Raw genomic sequence first — 18,015 nt, forward strand, 5'->3', positions numbered from 1 at the left:
TTTCCCAGGTATCCATTCTACACATTGACCTGCATTGTATTGTTGTAAGTCGCTCTGGATAAGAGCGTCTGCTAAATGACTTAAATGTAATGTAAATGTTGTTTTGTCGTCTGTCCCATGTATCCATTCTACACGTTGACCTGCATTGTATTTCTCACTGCTTGTGAATGATGCTAAATAAAACCTGTTGTTTTGTCGTCTGTCCCAGGTATCCATTCTACATGCTGGCCTGCATCGACACAGACTGGAAGCTGCTGACCTGGCTCAGATACTCCATCTGGATGCCCCTCTACCCTCTGGGGGTGCTAGCAGAGGGTCAGTGGGCCTGTCACACACACACACACACAACACACCACATCACACACACGCACGCACACACACACACACACACACCACAAACACACACACACACACACACCACACACACACACACACACACACACACACACACACACACACACACACACTCCTCAGAGAGCTCTATGCCTGCTATATTCACTTATTATGTAAATTGTATGTAAATACAGTGGTATGATGTTTGTTGTCAAACAAGATACTTAGTTATTATCAAGATATCCAGAGATGTTGCTATGTATTCCTGTCTGTCCTGTCTGTTTCTCTTAGCTATAGCTGTGATCCAGTCCTGCCTATCTTCGATGGAGACCCCGTCTGTACAGCATCCCTCTACCTACGGTCCTGGGCTCGTCCTTCAGCTTTTCCTTCACTCTGAAGATCTACCTGGCCCTCATGTTCCTCGGTCAGTTAGTACCACTCTCTGACCCTACACCCCTAACCCCTCCATCCTAAAACCCACTCTCTAACCCTAAACCCAGTTCTCTGACCCTACACCCTCCACACCCTCCATCCTAACCCTCTACCCTAACCCTCTCTCTAACCCTTTACCCTAACCTCTCTCTAACCCTCCACCCGGAACCTCTCTCTGACCCTCCATCCTAACCCTCTGCCCAACCCTAACCTAAGCCCTCTGCCCTAACCCTCTACCCTAACCTCTACCCTAACCCTCTCTCACCCTCTACCCTAACCCTCTCTCTAACCCTTTATCCTAACCCTCTCTCTGACCCTCCACCCTAACCCTCTCTCTAACCCTCCACCCTAACCCTCTCTCTAACCCTCCACCCTAACCCTCTCTCTAACCCTCTACCCTAACCCTCTCTCTGGCCCTCTACCCTAACCCTCTCTCTAACCCTCTACCCTAACCCTCTCTCTGACCCTCCCTCTGGCCCTCTACCCTAACCCTCTCTCTAACCCTCTACCCTAACCCTCTCTCTGACCCTCTACCCTAACCCTCTACCCTAACCCTCTCTGACCCTCTCTCTGACCCTCTCTCTGACCCTCTCTCTGACCCTCTACCCTAACCCTCTCTCTAACTCTCTCTCTGACCCTCTATCTGACCCTCTCTCTGACCCTACTCCTAACCCTCTCTCTGACCCTCCCTCTGGCCCTCTTCTCTGACCCTTCTCTGACCCTCTACCCTAATTATCTGCCCTAACCCTCTCCTAACCTCTCTAACCCTCTCTCTGCCTAACCCTTCTCTGACCCTCCCTCTGGTTATCTACCTAACCCTCTCTCTGACCCTCCTTCTGGCCTCACCCTAACCCTCTCTCTGATGACCCTCCCTCTCTCTACCCCTAACCCTCTCTCTGGCCCTCTACCACCCCAATCCCTGACCCTCCTCTGGCTCTCTACTCCTAACCCCTCTCTCTCTGACCCTCCTCTGCCCTACTCCTTCTACCCTAACCTCTCTGACCTCACCCAACCTCTCTGACCCTCTCTCTGACCCTCTCTCTGACCCTACTCCTAACCCCTCTCTGACCCTCTACTCCTAACCCTCTCTGACCCTCCTCTGGCCCTCTACCCCTAACCCTCTGACCCTCTCTCTCTGACCCTCTCTCTAACCTCTCTGACCCCCTCTGACCCTCTCTCTGACCCTCCTCTGACCCTCTACCCTAACCCTCTCCTAACCCTCCTCTGACCCTCTCTCTGACCCTCCCTCTGGCCCTCTACCCTAACCCTCTCTCTAACCCTCCCTCTGACCCTCTCTCTGACCCTCCCTCTGGCCCTCTACCCTAACCCTCTCTCTAACCCTCCCTCTGACCCTCTCTCTGACCCTCCCTCTGACCCTCTACCCTAACCCTCTCTGACCCTCTCTCTGACCCTCCCTCTGACCCTCTACCCTAACCCTCTCTGACCCTCTCTCTGACCCTCTCTCTGACCCTCCACCCTAACCCTCCCTCTGACCCTCTACCCTAACCCTCTCTCTGACCCTCCCTCTGACCCTCTCTCTGACCCTCTCTCTGACCCTCTCTGACCCTCTCTCTGACCCTCCCTCTGACCCTCTCTCTGACCCTCTCTCTGACCCTCTACCCTAACCCTCTCTAACCCTCTACCCTAACCCTCTCTCTAACCCTCTCTCTGACCCTCCTCTGACCCTCTCTCTGACCCTCCCTCTGACCCTCTCTCTGACCCTCTCTGACCCTCTCTCTGACCCTCCACCCTAACCCTCTCTCTGACCCTCCACCCTAACCCTCTCTCTGACCCTCCACCCTAACCCTCTCTCTGACCCTCTACCCTAACCCTCTCTGACCTCTACCCTAACCCCTCTCTAACCCTCTACCCTAACCCTCTCTAACCTCTACCCTAACCTCTCTAACCCTCTACCCTAACCCTCTCTCTGACCCTCCACCCTAACCCTCTCTCTGACCCTCCACCCTAACCCTCTCTCTGACCCTCTACCCTAACCCTCTCTCTAACCCTCTACCCTAACCCTCTCTCTAACCCTCTCTCTGACCCTCCCTCTGACCCTCTCTCTGACCCTCTCTGACCCTCTCTCTGACCCTCCACCCTAACCCTCTCTCTGACCCTCCACCCTAACCCTCTCTCTGACCCTCCCTCTGACCCTCTACCCTAACCCTCTCTGACCCTCTCTCTGACCTCCTCTGACCCTAACCCTCTCTGACCCTCTCTCTGACCCTCCACCCTAACCCTCCCTCTGACCCTCTACCCTAACCCTCTCTCTGACCCTCCCTCTGACCCTCTCTCTGACCCTCTCTCTGACCCTCTCTCTGACCCTCTCTCTGACCCTCTCTCTGACCCTCTCTCTGACCCTCTACCTAACCTCTCTAACCTCTACCCTAACCCTCTCTAACCCTCTCTGACCCTCCTCTGACCCTCTCTGACCCTCCTCTGACCCTCTCTGACCCTCTCTGACCCTCCACCCTAACCCTCTCTCTGACCCTCCACCCTAACCCTCTCTGACCCTCCACCCTAACCCTCTCTCTGACCCTCTCTCTGACCCTCTCTCTGACCCTCCTCTGGCCTCTCTCTGACCCTCTCTGACCCTCTACCCTAACCTCTACCCTAACCTCTACCTAACCTCTCTCTAACCCTCTCTCTGACCCTCTCTGACCCTCCTCTGGCCTCTACCCTCTCTCTGACCCTCCTCTCTCTAACCCTTTTACCCTAACCCTCCTCTGACCCTCTCTCTGACCCTCTCTGACCCCTCTCTGACCCTCCCTCTGACTCTGACCTCTCTCTAACCCTCCCTCTGACCCTCCTCTGACCCCTCTCTGACCCTCTCTCTGACCCTCTCTCTGACCCTCTCTGACCCCTCTCTCTAACTCCTTTACCCTAACCCTCTGACCCTCTGACCCTCTCTGACCCTCCTCTGACTCTGACCCTCTCTAACCCTCCCTCTGACCTCTCTCTGACCCTCTCTGACCTCTCTCTAACCCTCCTCTGACCCCTTCTAACCCTCTCTGACCTCTCTGACCCCTCTAACCCTTTACCCTAACCCTCCTCTGACCCTCTCTCTGACCCTCTCTGACCCCTCTCTGACCCTCCCTCTGACTCGACCCTAACCTTCTCTCTAACCTCCTCTGACCCTCTCTAACCCCTCTCTGACCCTCCTCTGACTCTGACCCTCTCTCTAACCCTCCCTCTGACCCTCCTCTCTGACCCTCTCTCTAACCCCTCTGACCCTCCTCTATAACTCCCTGAACCCTCTGACCCTCTCTGACCCTCTCTCTGACCTCTCTCTGACCCTCTCTGACCCTCCCTCTGACTCTGACCCTCCTCTGACCCCTCTCTCTGACCCTCTCTGACCCTCTCTCTAACCCTCTCTAACCCTCCTCTGACCCCCTCTCTGACCTCTCTCTGACCCTCTCTGACCCTCCTCTAACCCTATCTAAGTGTTCTCTGACCCTGTGTCTGATCTCTCTGACCCTCTCTCTGAAACACTTTGGGACCCTCTACCCTGATTTGTTTTCCCAGTATCTTTTGACCTCTTCTGACTCTCCCATTTTCTTTCTCTGACCTCCCCCTCTGACCCCCTCTCTGACCCTTCTCTGACCCTCTCCTTTCTGACTAGTCTCTTTTTTTCTTCCCTTCTGGTCCTCATCTAACCCTCTCCGCCACCTGTCTAACTCCTTACTTCCTCCCTCTGACCCTCTTCGACCTTTCTGGAATGCGCTCTTTCTGACCTCTCTCTGACCCTCCCTCTGAAATGACTCCCTCTGACCCCCTCTCTGACGGATCTGAAGGGACAACCTCTCTTTCTGACGACCCCTTCTCTCTCCAGTCTGACCTCTCTCTGACCCTCCTCTGACCCTTTTCACACCTTTCTCTCTCACACCTCCTCTCTGACTCCCTTCAGCTGTATCTATCTGTCATGTTCCACCTAATGTCTCTAACCTTTACCTAACTTCATTTTCTTACAGTACCTTGCTTGGACTCTCCTCTTTCGACCTTCCTCTCTGTTTTCTTCCCAGGTCTGTTCATCCCTCCTCTCCCCTAGAAGGACCCCTCTCTGACTTTCCTGCTTCTGCCTTTTCACACCCTCCTCTAACCTCTCTCTCTTCTGACCTCCTCACCTCCTCTCTCCGTCTCACTCTGAGGTACCTCCTCTAACACAACCCTTCTCTGACCCTCACCTCACTTTGAGTCTGTGACCACCAGACCCTCTCTTCTAACCCTACCCTCCTCTAACTTCAACCTTCTCTTCCTCCACCTCTCAGCTGTATCTATCTGTCATCTTTCACCCAGGATGGTTACCTCCTCTAACACAACACTTCCTTCCTCACCCAGTTTGTTCCACCAGAGTACCTCCTCTAACACAACTTGTCTTTCTTCAGTCACCCAGTTTGTCTAACAAACCCATTTTTAAATTATAAGAGGTACCTTTAACACAAACACTTTCCCTCTTCTTCCCAGTTCATCCTTCCGCCACCCAGTCTGTCCAGAGAGGTACCTCCTCCTAACACAAACCCTCACTTCTCACCCAGTCTGTCCACCTGGTTGCCTTTTCTAACACAAACACTTCTCTTCTTCTCACCCACCTCCTTACACCTCTCCTCTAACACAACCCCTTCTGTCCATCTCTTCCTACCTCCTCTTATAACACAAAACACTTCCCTTCTCACCACTGTCCACCAGAGGTACCTCCTCTTCCTCCAACTGTCCACCAGAGGTTCTTCTAACTTCCCTCACCCAGTCATGTCATACCACCAGAGGTACCTCCTACTAACACAACCACTTCTTCCTCACCCAGTCTGTCCACCAGAGGTACCTCTAACACAAACCCTTCCTTCCTCACCCAGTCTGTCCACCAGAGGTACATGTCTACTGTTAACACAAACATGTCATCTTCCTCACCCAGTCATGTCACCAGAGGTATTCCTCTAACACAACCCTTCTCTTCCTCACCCAGTCTGTCCACCAGAGGTACTCTCCTCTAACACAAACACTTCTCTTCCTCACCCAGTCCGTCCACCAGAGGTACCTCCTCTAACACAAACCCTTCCCCCTTCCTCACCCAGTCTGTCCACCAGAGGTAACACAAACCTTCCTTCTAAGTCTGTCCACAACCCTTCCTTCCTCACCCAGTCTGTCCACCAGAGGTACCTCCTCTAACACAACCCTTCTCTTCCTCTTCTCCAGTCCGTCCACCAGAGGTACCCTCCTCTAACACAACCCTTCTCTTCCTCACCCAGTCCGTCCACCAGAGGTACCTCCTCTAACACAGAAACCCTTCCCTTCCTCACCCAGTACCTCCTCTATCATTAACCCTTCTTCTCTTGTCCACCAGAGGTACCTCCTCTAACACAACCACTTCTCTTCCTCACCCAGTCCGTCCACCAGAGGTACCTCCTCTAACACAAAACCCCTTCCCTTCCTCACCCAGTCCGTCCACCAGAGGTACCTCCTCTAACACAAACCACTTCTCTTCCTACCCAGTCCGTCCACCAGAGGTACCTCCTCTAACACAAACCACTTCCCTTCCTCACCCAGTCCGTCCACCAGAGGTACCTCCTCTAACACAAACCCTTCCTTCCTCACCAGTCTGTCCACCAGAGGTACCTTAACACAAACCCTGTCTCTTCCTCACCCAGTCATGTCCACCAGAGGGTACCTAACACAACATGTCTCCTAGTCCGTCCACCAGAGGTACTAAACAACCTCTCTTCCTCACCCAGTCCGTCCACCAGAGGTACCTCCTCTAACACAAACCCTTCTCTTCCTCACCCAGTCTGTCCACCAGAGGTACCCTCCTCTAACACAAACCCTTCCCTTAACACAGATACATGTCTCACCCAGTCTGTCCACCAGAGGTACCTCCCTTCCTACCCACACAAACACTGTTTCCTCACCCATGTCCGTCCACCAGAGGTACCTCCTGTTAACACAAACCCTTCTTCCTCACCCAGTCTGTCCACCAGAGGTACCTCCTCTAACACAACCCTTCTCTTCCTCACCCAGTCTGTCCCACCAGAGTGTACCTCCTCTAACACAAACCCTTCCTTCCTCACCCAGTCCGTCCACCAGAGGTACCTCCTCTAACACAACCCTTCTCTTCCTCACCCAGTACATGTCATACTGTACTGTTAGTATTAACAGATACATGTCATACCTGTTAGTATTAACAGATACATGTCATACTGTTAGTATTAACATGTCATCTTCCCTACATGTCATACTGTTAGTATTAACAGATACATGTCATACTGTACTGTTAGTATTAACAGATACAACTGTGCTAGTCATACATGTCATACTGTTAGTATTAACAGATACATGTCATACTGTTAGTATTCTACACATATGTATTTCGTATGTTAGTATTAACAGATACATAGTCAGATACATGTCATACTGTTAGTATAACAGATGCATGTCATACTGTACTGTTAGTATTAACAGATACATGTCATACTGTTAGTATTAACAGATACATGTCATACTGTTAGTATTAACAGATACATGTCATACTGTTAGTATTAACAGATACATGTCATACTGTTAGTATAATCGCATGTCATACTGTACTGTTAGTATTAACAGATACATGTCATACTGTTAGTATTAGATACATATCATATTAACAGATACATGTCATACTGTACTGTTAGTATTAACAGATACATGTCATACTGTTAGTATTAACAGATACATGTCATACTGTTAGTATTAACAGATACATGTCATACTGTTAGTATTAACAGATACATGTCATATACTGTTAGTATTAACAGATACATGTCATACTGTTAGTATTAACAGATACATGTCATACTGTTAGTATTAACAGATACATACTGTACTGTTGTATTAACAGATACATGTCATACTGTTAGTATTAACAGATACATGTCATACTGTTAGTATTAACAGATACATGTCATACTGTTAGTATTAACAGATACATGTCACTGTACTGTTAGTATTAACAGATACATGTCATACTGTTAACAGATACATGTCATACCCAACAGATACATGTCATACTGTTAGTATTAACAGATCCATGTCATACTGTTAGTATTAACAGATACATGTCATACTGTTAGTATTAACAGATATGTCATGTCAGATACTGTCATACTGTTAGTATTAACAGATACATGTCATACTGTTAGTATTACTGTTAGTATTAACAGATACATGTCATACTGTTAGTATTAACAGATACATGTCACTGTACTGTTAGTATTAACAGATACATGTCATACTGTTAGTATTAACAGATACATGTCATACTGTTAGTATTAACAGATACATGTCATACTGTTAGTATTAACAGATACATGTCATACTGTTAGTATTAACCGATGCATGTCATACTGTTAGTATTAACAGATACATGTCATACTGTACTGTTAGTATTAACAGATACATGTCATACTGTAATTGTTAGGTATTAACAGATACATGTCATAGTATTAACAGATACATGTCATACTGTTAGTATTAACAGATACATGTCGTACTGTTAGTATTAACAGATACATGTCATGCTGTAACAGATACATGTATTATACAGATACATGTCATGCTACTGTACTGTTAGTATTAACAGATACATGTCATACTGTTAGTATTAACAGATACATGTCATACTGTTAGTATTAACAGATACATGTCATACTGTTAGTATTAACAGATACATGTCATACTGTTAGTATTAACAGATACATGTCATACTGTTAGTATTAACAGAGATACATGTCATACTGTTAGTATTAACAGATACATGTCATACTGTTAGTATTAACAGATACATGTCATACTGTTAGTATTAACAGATACATGTCGTACTGTTAGTATTAACAGATACATGTCATACTGTTAGTATTAACAGATACATGTCGTACTGTTAGTATTAACAGATACATGTCATACTGTTAGTATTAACAGATACATGTCATACTGTTAGTATCAACAGATACATGTCATACTGTTAGTATTAACAGATACATGTCATACTGTTAGTATTAACAGATACATGTCATAATGATAACAGATACATGTCATACTGTATTAACAGATACATGTCATACTGTTGATATTAACAGATACATGTCATACTGTTATTAACAGATACATGTCATACTGTTAGTATTAACAGATACATGTCATACTGTTATTATTAACAGATACATGTCTGTACTGTTAGTATTAACAGATACATGTCATACTGTACTGTTAGTATTAACAGATACATGTCATACTGTTAGTATTAACAGATACATGTCATACTGTTAGTATTAACAGATACATGTCATACTGTTAGTATTAACAGATACATGTCATACTGTTAGTATAACAGATACATGTCATACTGTTAGTATTAACAGATACATGTCATGCTGTACTGTTAGTATTAACAGATGCACATATATTCAATTAACAGATACATGTCATACTGTTAGTATTAACAGATACATGTCATACTGTTAGTATTAATAGATACATGTCAGACTGTTAGTATTAACAGATACATGTCATACTGTTAGTATTAACAGATACATGTCATACTGTTATATTTTCAACAGATACATGTCATACTGTTAGTATTAACAGATACATGTCATACTGTTAGTATTAACAGATACATGTCATACTGTTATATCAACAGATACATGTCATACTGTTAGTATTAACAGATACATGTCATACTAGTACTGTTAGTATTAACAGATACATGTCATACTGTACTGTTAGTATTAACAGATGCATGTCATACTGTTAGTATTAACAGATACATGTCATACTGTTAGTACAGATACATGTCTACTGTACTGTTAGTGGTAACAGATACATGTCATACTGTTAGTATTAACAGATACATGTCATACTGTTAGTATTAACAGATACATGTCATACTGTACTGTTAGTATTAACAGATGCATGTCATGCTGTACTGTTAGTATTAACAGATACATGTCATACTGTTAGTATTAACAGATACATGTCATACTGTTAGTATTGAAGGAGCAGTACTATAAACAGTTCTAGCGTCTCTTGGCCAGACTAAACAATCCAGGTATTTTCTGAACTCCATTTTGCAGCTCATGTAATCCTCATAATGGACCTGCCTTCAGTTTTAATTCAGGAAGTGAAATGAAAACTGCCCATATTCTATGAAGAGGGTTTTTAAATCACTCTTTTTATTTTGGATCCACTGAATAGAAGTGAATTGACTCTGACTCTGTTACTGTCATTGATAGAACAGTCCTGTTGCACTTCACTACTGTCCCGTCTGACCATGAGTCAGCGTCAGGCATAATGCTATACATTGATTTGTTTTGTGATAACTTGTTTTGTTTTTTTAAAGGCCCAGTGCAGTCAGAAATATGTATTTATATATACTTCACGCTATGAGGTTGAATAACACTGTGAACATTATCATAATGTCCTTTTTAGTGTACGAGTTGTTTGAATAGACTGACATTTCAGCCTGTTTTGGCAGGATGGAGTTTTGGCCTTCCACGGTGACATCACTATGGGGTGAATTAGTTAATAGACCAATAAGAAAGAGAGTTCTAAAACCCTCTGCCAATAACAGCACATGTTCAGTTTTCCTCCCCACTCAGACCACTCCCAGACAGACCTAGCTAAATTGTTGCTTGAGAAATTGCCCGTTGTTGAGAATCTACTTTTTGTTAATTAGTGACCATTTTAATTTAAATCACAGTAAGGTACTTCATTGTTACCCAGGAATGATTTGATGTTGACATTTAAAAAAAAAACGCATTGGAGTTTTCTTTTTTTTTTTAAATATTGCTTTATTCCTAAATGAACTTTTGTATGCCAACAGTGTTTCTCATGCAGTATAGAATCAAGCTGCATTCTGGGATGTAAGCTACTGTATTCTCCAGTGATGTTTATAGTCCCTGTGATATCTACTATCTCCATCATGCCATCCTTGCTGTGTTGTTCAAAGGCTCACTGCTCTGCCTGATGACAGGGTTAGAGTTGCGTCCCGACTCTCCACACTTCTCCTAGAGCGTGCTCTTGCACACTCTCCTAGAGCGTGCTCTTGCACACTCTTGCACACTTCTCCTAGAGTGTGCTCTTGCACACTTCCTGTCATCGAAACAGACAAAGGGAACCAGTCTGAGCCCAGAACCTCAGGGAAATGGACATTGTTAGAGAATTAAGGGAAGAGGATCACTGTCTGGAATCATGTGTTTTATTAGAAGGTTTTGAATGTCTGAAGGATCAATTATAATGTGTGATATTATAATAACCAATAAAGTTGTGTGAAATAAAGTGAATATCTGTAGTTATTTATGAAAAGAGCATAGCTGGTGATGTGAATAAAAACCCTTTTTATCTCCTCAATTATATAGGTGATCTTTTATCTCTCATAATAACCCCTTTATATAGGTGTCCTTTATCTCCTCATAATAACCCTTTATATAGTGTGTCTTACTAATCATTCTCATATCTCATAACCCCTTATATAGGTGTCCTTTATCTCTCATAATAACCCCTTTATATAGGTGTCCTTTATCTCCTCATAATAACCCCTTTATATAGGTGTCCTTTATCTCTCATAATAATAACCCTAATAACCCCTTTATATAGGTGTCCTTTATCTCCTCATAATAACCTCTTTATATAGGTGTCCTCATAATCTCCTTTATCTCCCTCATAATAACCCCTGTATATAGGTGTCCTTTATCTCACCTCTTTAATAATCTCCTCCCTCTTTATATAGGTGTCCTTTATCTCCTCATAATAACCTCTTTTATATAGGTGTCCTTTATCTCCTCATAATAACCCCTCCTTATAATAACCCCTTTTATATAGGTGTCCTTTATCTCCTCATAATAACCCCTTTATATAGGTGTCCTTTATCTCCTCATAATAACCTCTTTATAGGTGTCCTTTATCTCCTCATAATAACCTCTTTATATAGGTGTCCTTTATCTCCTCATAATAACCCCTGTATATAGGTGTCCTTTATCTCCTCATAATAATAACCCCTTTATAAAGGTGTCCTTTATCTCCTCATAATAACTTTATATAGGTGTCCTTTATCTCCTCATAATATAGGTATAGGTCCTTTATCTCCTCATAATAACCTCTTTATATAGGTGTCCTTTATCTCCTCATAATAATAATAACCCCTTTATATAGGTGTCCTTTATCTCCTCATAATAACCCCTTTATATAGGTGTCCTTTATCTCCTCATAATAACCTCTTTATATAGGTGTCCTTATCTCCTCATAATAACCCCCCTTTATATAGGTGTCCTTTATCTCCTCATAATAACATCCCTCATTTATAGGTGTCCTTTATCTCCTCATAATAACCTCTTTATATAGGTGTCCTTTATCTCCTCATAATAACCCCTTTATAAAGGTGTCCTTTATCTCCTCATAATAACCTCCTGTATAATATGGTCCATTTATCTCCTCATAATAACCCCTTTATATAGGTGTCCTTTATCTCCTCATAATAACCCCTTTATCTTTATATAGGTGTCCTTTATCTCCTCATAATAACCCTTTATATAGGTGTCCTTTATCTCCTTTATCTCCTCATAATAACCTCTTTATATAGGTGTCCTTTATCTCCTCATAACCTCCTTTATATACACTACCGTTCAAACGTTTGGGGTCACTTAGAAATGTCCTTGTTTTTGAAAGAAAAGCACATTTTCTGTCCATTAAATAACATCAAATTGATTGAAAATACAGTGTAGACAGTGTTAATGTTGTAATTGACTACTGTAGCTGGAAACGTCTGATTTTTAATGGAATATCTACATAGGTGTACAGAGGCCCATTATCAGCAACCATCATTCATGTGTTCCAATGGCACGTTGTGTTAGCGAATCCAAGTTTATAATTTTAAAGGCTAATTGATCATTAGAAAACCCTTTTGCAATTATGTTACAGCACAGCTGAAACGGTTGTTCTATTCTGGTTAGAGCCGTTTGCATTGTTCTGTGAAGGGGTAGTAGTACAGCGTTGTACGAGATCTTCAGTTTCTTAGCAATTTCTCGCATGTAATAGCCTTCATTTCTCAGAACATGAATCGACTGACGAGTTTCAGGAGAATGTACTTTGTTTCTGGCCATTTTGAGCCTGTAATCAAACCCACAAATGCTGATGCTCCAGATACTCAACTAGTCTACAGTTTTATTGCTTCTTTAATACTCAACTAGTCTACAGTTATATTGCTTCTTTAAACAGCACAACAGTTTTCAGCTGTCTGTCTGTCTGCCTTTCTGTTTGCATGCCCGTCTGTCTGTCTGCCTGTCTACCTGTCTGTCTGCCTGTCTGCCTTTCTGTTTGCATGCCTGTCTGTCTGCCTGTCTACCTGCCTGTTGGCCTGTCTGCCTTTCTGTTTGCATGCCTGTCTGTCTGCCTGTTACCTGTCTGTCTTCTGTCTGCCTTTCTGTTTGCATGCCTGTCTGTCTGCCTGTCTACCTGCCTGTTGGCCTGTCTGCCTTTCTGTTTGCATGCCTGTCTGTCTGCAATTCTGCCTGTCTACCTGCCTGTCTGCCTTTCTGCCTGTCCGTTGACCTTTCTGTCTGCATGCCTGTCTGTCTGTGTGCATAAAGTAGCACTCTGCCTGTCTGTCTGTGTGCATGAAGTAGCACTCTTCAGAATTGTACTATGCCTTGACAACCCTCCTTCCACTTCAGCGCCAAACATGGTTGGTTTTTGCTCAGCGTTGGTGGTTGGAGACACTGCATGCACTTGGCGGATTATGAACAAATGAATAGGAATGCCTTGAATTTGAAGCAGTTTAAACGTGTTCGTGAGAATGTGAGAGATTGGGTGAACACCTAACCTAATCCTCTTAAAAGACTGCAGGTATTATGCTGAGCCGTGGAGAGTGTGTGAGCTGTCATCCTGCGGTGCGCCCTGTAGCCGCTCACCAAAACTAGAGTCAGCATCTCTCAACCAATCCCTTTACCTTAGCGCACACAGCTGAGAGAGACCTCGCGTCTAGAACACCTCTATCACAACAACTCAGCGATTAAAGGTACGTTTTATTAACAATTGAAAAAGGGTTAAGTTTGGTTTACAGATGTTCTACAGAGAAGGGATTTAAGCTACAATAATCGTCATTGACCTTGTGGAAGCCCCGGATACTTGTCAATGACTCTATATCGGGCACTGTTTCTTGCCTGGAATTTCCCACGAAATTCAGTTACATGTATCATTATTTTGGTTTCTTAATTTTCACCCGACCCACCTGGATACACACGTGAAAATGAAATGGTTGGTTGAACGTTTGGAATGAATCATATCGCGTATGTTGTCTCGACTCGAGGAGCGCATATCAGCACGTTCATGACCCGCGCACGTCAATGAAAAGTAGGGCACCCGCATAATGATATTTTCTACTTAATTCGCTGTTGTTGTTTTTTTTTAAATTGTCATTTGTACACTAACTACATTCGCTGCATTTCATTACACGTGTCATTTAATCTGTGCAGCCCTTCGGAGAGCAGAGTACCTGCAATTATGTAGCCATAGTAACAGGTGGCTGTATCCCATCCTCGCGCTCCTGCGACTCCCTTCACGTGAACGCGCCATATAATAAACCCTTCTAATGCTCCCACTAGTGTTTTTATTCGTATTTTATTACATTATTATGTCAAATGTATGACGTGAGTTTTGCATTGTAGTCTAAACTGAGTGAATTATTGATGTATTTCCCCCTTTTTTCCATATATATATTTATAGTTTGGAGCTGGGACATCATGCCAGGACTATGACATTAAAACAGACTATGCTGAGGATGTGTGCTGACCGCTCGCTGAACTGCATTATTTGGCTAACTAATGCTACTGGACCCGTTCCCATAAGCCTAACCATGCATCTGACACGGGCCTAATAATGGGAACCAAGACCACTCTGGCAGCGGTGAACAATGCATTGCCACAAAGACGGAGACTCAATCGGAGTCGCATCCTCTTCTTCCTCTCTGGTGTGTTACTGTGCTGCGTCTACACCGTGACGTTCAAGGCCCGGCTGCAGGAGCCACGGGTGGCCCGCCAGGCCGCTGCAGAGGAGGACCCTGGGACAGCACTCCCCAGAGGAAGGGGGCGGTGGTGATAGTACTAGTGTTCTGGAGGTAGACGCACGAGAGGTGGTGACCTCTAACCTCTCTAGCCTAACAGAGAGCTATAATGATGACGTCATCACCAGGGCTCCGACTGTGCTGGAGGGGATGACGTCATCGTGATCACTGTCAACAGGACGGACATTAAGCACTGTATCTACGTAGAGGACCCTGAACCTGAGCCTCCGACTGAACCTCCTCCCACCTCGCCTCCTCCTAACACCACCACCTCCCGGGTATCCCTGGAGACCTCCCCACAGGAAGAGTACCCAGAGGACCTGTTCACAGTGGACCAGAGGAGGCAGGGCTGGGTGACCCTCCACATCCTCGGCATGGTCACATGTTCGTCTCCTCGCCATCGTCTGTGACGAGTTCTTCGTCCGGCGCTCGGCGTCATCACCGTGAAGCTCGACATCTCCGACGGCGTCGCCGGCGCGACCTTCATGGCTGCAGGAGGCTCCGCCCCGAACTGTTCACCTCTCTGATTGGCGTGTTCATCTCCCATAGCAACGTGGGCATCGGTACCATCGTGGGATCAGCAGTGTTCAACATCCTGTTTGTCATCGTAATAATATCATTTGGATGTGTGCCATCTTCTCAGGGAGATGCTCCACCTCACCTGGTGGCCTCTGTTCAGAGACGTCTCCTTCTACATCATAGGTAATAATAATATCATTTGACAGATAATAGGTAGAGATGTGTGCCATCTTCTCCAGGGAGATGCTCCACCTCACCTGGTGGCCTCTGTTCAGAGACGTCTCCTTCTACATCATAGGTAATAATAATATCATTTGACAGATAATAGTAGAGAGATGTGTGCCATCTTCTCCAGGGAGATGCTCCACCTCATCAGAGGTTTTCTACATCATAGGTAATAATAATATCATTTGACAGATAATAGGTAGAGAATAATAGGTTTTTCCAGAAATCCCGGGTTTGTAGACTCCCGGAATCATGAGGGAATAAACAGGACATCTGGAATAATCCCATCCAGGATTTCTGGAAAACCTGGGAATTTTGGGAAAGTACATACTTTAAAAGGTGCTTACCTTGGAGCCAACGGTCGATCCCATTGAAATGGGTTAATTGCATCCTATAGTTTTCCCCTTATAGTGAACTATATAGGTACATACACTCAGAGAAAAGGTGCTATCTAGAACCAAACAGGGTTCTGCAGCTGTCCCCATAGGAAAACTTGTGGGTTCCACGTGGAACCCCTTTCACAGAGGGTTCTACATGGAACTAAAAAGGGTTCTCCTATTGTGACAGCAGCAGAGCCTTTTTGCGCTCTGGCCAAAAGTAGTGCACTATTTAGGGAATAGGGCTCTGGTCTATAGTAGTACCCTATATAGGGAATAGGGCTCTGGTCTATAGTAGTACCACTATATATAGGGAATAGGGCTCTGGTCTATAGTAGTACCACTATATAGGAATAGGCTCTGGTCTATAGTAGTGCACTATTTAGGGAATAGGGCTCTGGTCTAAAGTAGTGCACTATTTAGGAATAGGGCTCTGGTCTATAGTAGTACCCTATATAGGGAATAGGGCTCTGGTCTATAGTAGTACCCCTACATAGGGAATAGGGCTCTGGTCTATAGTAGTACCCCTATATAGGGAATAGGGCTCTGGTCTATAGTAGTACCATATATATAGGAATAGGGCTCTGGACTATAGTAGTACCCCTATATAGGGAATAGGGCTCTGGTCTATAGTAGTACACTATATAGAATAGGGCTCTGGTCTATAGTAGTACCACTATATAGGGAATAGGGCTCTGGTCTATAGTAGTACCCTATATAGGGAATAGGGCCTCTGGTCTATAGTAGTACACTATATAGGAATAGGGCTCTGGTCTATAGTAGTACACTATATAGGGAATAGGGCTCTGGTCTAAAGTAGTACCACTATATAGGAATAGGGCTCTAGGACTATAGTAGTACACTATATAGGGAATAGGGCTCTGGTCTAAAGTAGTACCACTATATATAGGGAATAGGGCTCTGGACTATAGTAGTACACTATATAGGGAATAGGGCTCTGGTCTAAAGTAGTACCACTATATATAGGGAATAGGGCTCTGGACTATAGTAGTACACTATATAGGGAATAGGGCTCTGGTCTATAGTAGTACCACTATAGGGAATAGGGCTCTGGTCTATAGTAGTACCACTATATAGGAATAGGGCTCTGGTCTAAAGTAGTACCACTATATAGGGAATAGGGCACTGGTCTATAGTAGTACCACTATATAGGGAATAGGGCTCTGGTCTATAGTAGTACCACTATATAGGGAATAGGGCTCTGGTCTATAGTAGTACCACTATATAGGGAATAGGGCCCTGGTCTATAGTAGTACCACTATAGGAATAGGGGCTCTGGTCTATAGTAGTACACTATATAGGGAATAGGGCCCTGGTCTATAGTAGTACCACTATATAGGGAATAGGGCTCTGGACTATAGTAGTACACTATATAGGGAATAGGGCTCTGGTCTAAAGTAGTACCACTATATATAGGGAATAGGCTCTGGACTATAGTAGTACCCCTATATAGGGAATAGGGCTCTGGTCTATAGTAGTACACTATAGGGAATAGGGCTCTGGGTCTATATAGCCACTATATAGGAATAGGGCTCTGGTCTAAAGTAGTACCACTATATAGGGAATAGGGCTCTGGACTATAGTAGTACCACTATATAGGAATAGGGCTCTGGTCTAAAGTAGTACCACTATATATAGGGAATAGGGCTCTGGACTATAGTAGTACACTATATAGGGAATAGGGCTCTGGTCTTTAGTAGTACCACTATATATAGGGAATAGGGCTCTGGACTATAGTAGTACACTATATAGGGAATAGGGCTCTGGTCTAAAGTAGTGTACTATATAGGGAATAGGACTCTGGTCTATAGTAGTACCACTATATAGGGAATAGGGCACTGGTCTATAGTAGTACCACTATATAGGGAATAGGGCACTGGTCTATAGTAGTACCACTATATAGGGAATAGGGCATTTGGACTCATAGTCTACCACTATATAGGAATAGGATCGTGGTCTATAGTAGTACCACTATATAGGAATAGGGCCCTGGTCTATAGTAGTACACTATATAGGGAATAGGGCTCT

The 18,015-nt window shown here is 44.5% G+C and overlaps 1 pseudogene; it reads left to right on the forward strand.

Annotated features, from left to right (window-relative positions):
* Positions 1 to 13,748: 13,748 nt before the first annotated feature.
* Positions 13,749 to 18,015, forward strand: part of LOC127921388 (sodium/potassium/calcium exchanger 1-like) — a 46,268-nt pseudogene continuing 42,001 nt past the window's right edge.

This window comes from Oncorhynchus keta, unplaced genomic scaffold (assembly GCF_023373465.1).
Source record: "Oncorhynchus keta strain PuntledgeMale-10-30-2019 unplaced genomic scaffold, Oket_V2 Un_contig_22274_pilon_pilon, whole genome shotgun sequence".
Classification (NCBI taxonomy): Eukaryota; Metazoa; Chordata; class Actinopteri; order Salmoniformes; family Salmonidae; genus Oncorhynchus; species Oncorhynchus keta.